Consider the following 6,000-nt stretch of genomic DNA (forward strand, 5'->3'; position numbering starts at 1 on the left):
AATTGGCTTAGGATTTTATATAAGCTAAGTGATGAATTAATATGTTTAATTTCAAAATGAAAAGATCTAAGGATGTTAATGTTCAAGTTAAACCTTATAGGAACTGTGATTTGGAAAACCGTTAAAAGGATATGCATTGAAATTCAACCAAGGGGAAGCGAGGAAGTCACTTAACAATGTTAATAAGTGCAATTTTTAACAAGGTTATTATATATGTTTGTTTGTTTTATGTGTTTGTTTGTTTGTTTGTTTATAATTCTGTGAAAACCAATAAAAAAAATGGGGGGGAAGGATCCCTCCACCACCCCACCCCAGCTGTTTCCCAGAGTTGTTGACCTTTTCCCAAGCCTCTGCGGGAATTGCTCTCTTCCAACGGAGGCTTGGGAAGAAAACTGCCCGCCCGCCCGCCATATAATTGGCGGAGCGCAGCTTCCATCCTAAGTCTCTGCAGGGATTGCTCTCCTCCTGCGGAGGGTTGGGAGGCAAGCTGCATGCCCGCCAGCCTTATGGTTGATGGGGCACAGCTGGCAGGCATGCAGGGAAAGGGGAGGCCGCCGGCAAAGCCGCACAGCTCCCCCACTCACTGGGGCTCCCCCGAGAGGCCAGCACCCTGGCGCCATGTGCCAATAAGCCCAATAGGAAAGATGGCTCTGGTTGAGCAGCAGGATTTCACAACTCAATCTGGGGACGTGAGTGGCGCTGTGGTGTAAACCATTGAGCCTCTTGGGCTTGCTGATTGGAAGGTTGGCGGTTCGAATCCCCGCGACGGGGTGAGCTTCCGTTGCTCTGTCCCAGCTCCTGCCTACCTAGCAGTTTGAAAGCACGTCAAAGTGCAAGTAGATAAATAGGTACCACTCCAGCGGGAAGGTAGATGGCATTTCCATGCGCTCTGGCACTCGTCACGGTGTGCCAGTAGCGCTTTAGTCATGCTGGCCACATGACCTGGAAAACTGCCTGTGAACAAACGGCGAGAGTCCATAGTCGCCTTTGACTGGACTTAACTGTCCAGAGGTTCTTTACCTTTTTACCCTTTGCTAGGGCTTGAGCCTGGGACATTCTGTATGAAAAGATCATGTGCTCTACCACTGAACTATGTTTATTTCAGTTCTGTTGTAATAATAATAATAATAATAATAATAATAATAATAATCCTTATTTATTAAAACGTGCATTTCTCTACAAAAAACTGAGTTAGTGTTTTACAGTATTTGTGTAATTTTCCCTCTCAAACTGTCTCTTTGCATTACAACTAGAGCCTCACCACCAAAATACAAGATCCATTACTTTTTGAAAATTACTGGATCCATTTGTTTCAATGGCATCCGTACAACTAATCTATTTGTACATTTCCTTATGAAATGACTATTGCACTTATTTCCCCCCTCGGTTATCCTTTCCTCCCTATCTAGACATTCTGTCTCTTTGTTGTTAAACCTACTGGATCATAATCCAAATGGGTGACCATGTTAAGTCTCTCACAGCAAAAATGGTGTCATGTGATATATTAAGTTCCAGCAATGAGTCTAGTTTGTGAAACGCATGGAGTGCCCTTTTAAGTTGGTGGTCTTAAACCATGGGCCAAAATACAAAGGTAACTCAAGAAAATAGCAGTAGGTATTTGCCCCATAGATGCTTTTGAATTCTGGTGCTGGAGGAGACTCTTGAGAGTCCCATGGACTGCAAGAAGATCAAACCTCTCCATTCTGAAGGAAATCAGCCCTGAGTGCTCACTGGAAGGACAGATCCTGAAGCTGAGGCTCCAATACTCTGGCCACCTCATGAGAAGAGAAGACTCCTGGAAAATATCCTGATGTTGGGAAAGATGGAGGGCACAAGGAGAAGGGGACGACAGAGGACGAGATGGTTGGACAGTGTTCTCGAAGCTACCAGCATGAGTTTTACTAAACTGTGGGAGGCAGGGGAAGAGAGGAGTGCCTGGCGTGCTCTGGCCCAGGGGGTCACAAAGAGTCGGACCTGACTAAACAACTAAACAACAACATTTGCCCCACTAATGAATACAAAAGCCAGCCAACGAGGGGTTGACTGATCTGCAACTAGTGGTGTTGAAGGTAGCAAACGATGACAAGTAGGAACATTTATTCTTTAATGAAAAAGCTAGTTCCAGTCCTAGCTGACGCCAAGTTGTAGCTTAAAGCCAAAAATAAATAAAAAATAGTCTAAGATGAAAACAAAACAGCTGCCCCCTCAGCTTGGATCTGCCTTTGAAGTGCAGGGAAGAATTCTGAGCGGACGAATCTGGGTGGTATTTATTGGGACACAGTTTTCCTACCAAGGACATAGCAAAGCCCCGGCACAAAAATAAAAATAAAATAAAAATAAAATAAAGCACTACTTGGGTTAAATGTCTGTCATTCTTCTGGGCTGGTTCAAATGTCAGTCCCAAGCAGGATCCTTATTTATAGCCAGCAATTCCATAGATGAAAGTTGCAATGTGGCGCAGCCAGGATCAAAATGAGCTACGCACATGGTGTGAAGTGCTTCTTAACAATGCAAAGGAATGATGATGCCATCCATAACACTGGCAGATTCAGCCCCAGGGATGCATAAAGCTTGCAAGGTTCAGCTAAGCCCCATCAGTTTCATATCAGCAGTGGCCCACCGTCGCATCGAGTTTGGCCCTAGATCTGAACTCATCCAAAGCTAAGAGATCAAGGGAGGCTATAGTGATCTTCAGATACAGGCTAAGCCAACATTTCTTGGTGCTAAAATTCTTGATCCTGGTTCAGAGTATCCATCTTTAGTTTAGATACTTATCCGAATCCTTTGAAGTCTACCCCATGCAGCAAGCAAACATCTCACTTCCACTCTAACCATGACAGCTACAAAACATGAACAGAACACATTGCATGCAGTCTTAAAGAGCAGAGACAGAGCCGTGTAGTGGCTAAAATAAAGGCTTTGGCTATGTGAAAAATGGGTCACTTGAACTTCTCCAGCTTAGCAGAGTTGCCTTGCAGCTCCATTGTGAAGACAAAACGCTGCTATGGCATTGTAGTGGTGAGTGTCAATCCGAACCTTTTCTATGCTTTATTTCTGTAAATCATGGCATGAGAAAGATTGGCATAATTTGTGCTGTGGACAGACCTTGGACCATCTCCCTGGACACCCTGCATCCAATCACCAGGTAGAGTGTCATCCATTCAGGAGGGAGTGGAGAGAAGAAAGAGAGAACCTGACTACTGTATGTAACTTTTAAATGGGGATTGGATTTGGTTTGGAAAGGGCTTGGCCAAGGGATTCACTGGATAGTTAGTGTTGGATTGTGGGTGAACATATCAGACGACACAGCGATTCTTCAAACAGCTCTTGTTTATTCACAGGCCAGAAACAGAACTGAACTGAAGGGTTCAGCCAGCCTGCTTATATAGAGCTCCACTAGAACGCAACAGTAACCACTTTCTGTAACTATCCAATCACTGAACGTCCCTTTCAATCCCTTATTTGCATATGTGGACCTGAGTGAAAACTATCTACAGTATCCCCCTGCTGGCCCAGGGTGAGAACTTCAGTACATAACACCTAGGGCTTGCTAGGCAGGGTAAACCAGATTGCTTCCCTCAAAGGAAAATATCCTAGAAAGGGGCTGGAAGTGTTCTCCTGAATCCAAAGCTATTCTAGAAGGAATCTGTTTAATTAGGAAAACTCATAAAGTTCTTCATCACTTCCGTAAAAGTGATTCTGACTGAGAAGAAGCCTTGTGCCTAATCGGAGTACAATCATATCTCGTGTTGCGTTCGCTTCATGTTGCGTCTTTTCACGTTACATCCTGCGGCAACCCGGAAGTACTGGAATGGGTTACTTCCGGGTTTCATCGCTCAGGCCTGCGCAGAAATGCTAAATTGCACTTCACACCTGCGCAGAAGCGCCGCCACTCGTCTGTGCAGACGCAGCGCTTTGAGTTGTGGGCATTTCACGTTACAGACTGGCCTCCAGAACGGATCCCGTCCGTAACACGAGGTACCACTGTAATCAGAATAATCATTATGTTTTAGTCCCCATTGAGTGTGTAAAATGCAATTCCAGTTTTGTTTACCATGTGCCTCATCCTGCTCTCCATTGGTCACAGGTTTCCCTTGCTGCTGGATATCAACCTATCAAGTGTTACTGACAAGGAGTTTCTAAGTTTTGAAGTTACCTCACTCCCATGTTTATTGAGGGAGCTTGCCACAACTCAATATAAAATATACCTCATTGTGACCTAGGGGTGTATGGGATGTTAGGAATAGGGCAGTACATCTGGTGGGGAACACGTTGTTCTCCTTCTGAAGTAATTTGTACGCCTCTGGTCCCCACCCTGCACTCAGCCCTCACTCGTGGCTCCTAGCAGCTGTCAGTAGATGACCTAATATGAGTTTGCTGGCACTGGGCAGTTGGGACAGATTAGGGCATGGGTAGGCAAACTAAGGCCCATGTGCCGGATGCTGCCCAATTGCCTTCTCAATCCGGATTGCAGACGGTCTGGGAATCAGCGTGTTTTTACATGAGTAGAATGTGTCCTTTTATTTAAAATGCACCTCTGGGTTATTTGTGGGGCATAAGAAGTTGTTCAATTTTTTTCTTTCAAAATATAGTCCAGCCCCCCACAAGGTCTGAGGGACAGCGGACCGGCCCCCTGCTGAAAAGCTTTGCTGACCCCTGGATTAGGGATTCTTCTGGTTTACCGCCCACCTCGATGTCCAGCAGTCTCCCTGCCTGAGCTGGCCAAGCTGGTCTCAGAGGCTGGTGGTTCTGTGAGACTTCAACATCCACACTGAGACAACTGGCTCTGGGGTGGCTCAGGATTTCATGGCTGCCATGACAACCATGGTGCTGCCTCAACATGTCACTGGCCCAATGCATGTGGCAGGCCACACCCCGGACCTTGCTTTCTCAACTGAACAGGAAGAGGGTGGTTTGAAAGTGGGGGATATTGACCCTTTTTGTGGTCAGATCACTTCCTGTTGAGATTTAGGCTTTTAGCACCTTTTCTCTCCTATTAAGATGGCCTTCCTTTGGAGGCTGATGGATCCAATGGGTTTCCAGACAGCTCTGGGGGATTTTCTGGCTGATATGACTGGCGCTCCTGTTAAATGTTTTGGTGGGGGAGAAGTATTGGCTTATTTGCCCAGGTATGTGGTGCTGTGGGTTAAACCACAGAGCCTAGGGCTTGACAATCGGAAGGTTGACTGTTCAAATCCTCACGACAGGGTGAGCTCCCGTTGCTCGGTCCCTGCTCCTGCCAACCTAGCAGTTTGAAAGCACGTCAAAGTGCAAGTAGATAAATAGGTACCGCTCTGGCGGGAAGGTAAACGGCGTTTCCATGTGCTGCTCTGGTTCGCCAGAAGCGACTTAGTCATGCTGGCCACATGACCCAGAAGCTGTCTGCGGACAAACGCCGGCTCCCTCAGCCAATAAAGCAAGATGAGCGCCGCAACCCCAGAGTCGGTCATGACTGGACCTAATGGTCAGGGGTCCCTTTACCTTTTTATGTCACAACCCAAAGGCTGTATTATAGGAGATTGCTGTCTTTGGAAGAGTATTTACCTTCTGAGGTGTGTGACTGGTTAACCCCTTCGTCCTACCCACTCTGTCAATTTCTGCACCACTGCAACATACTCTGGAATTCACATCAATGTGTAAGCGAGGATTTCCAGCATAAGCCACTGACCTCCCTGGTTTCCCAGTTCAGTGTCTGGAGACTGAGAAAGGGCATGTTTGCAAGCATAAAGTGGGGGGGAAATATCCAATCTTCCCATCAAGCTTAATCCAACACCTGGAAGATGCCGTTCAAAACCCATAAATCAAATTCAGTATACTCCTTTGTTTCTGGCAACAACACACCTGTAGAACAGATATCACTTTATACTGATTCACAGTTACAAGATCTAATTAAATAGCTTGCCACAAAACAGCATGTGGGTCATCTTGGAGATCCTGAAATCCTAAATAATAATACAGTGGTACCTTGGGTTGCATACACTTCAGGTTACATATGCTTCA

This window comes from Podarcis bocagei (assembly GCF_964188305.1).
Source record: "Podarcis bocagei genome assembly, chromosome: 4".
In the NCBI taxonomy this organism is placed as follows: domain Eukaryota; kingdom Metazoa; phylum Chordata; class Lepidosauria; order Squamata; family Lacertidae; genus Podarcis; species Podarcis bocagei.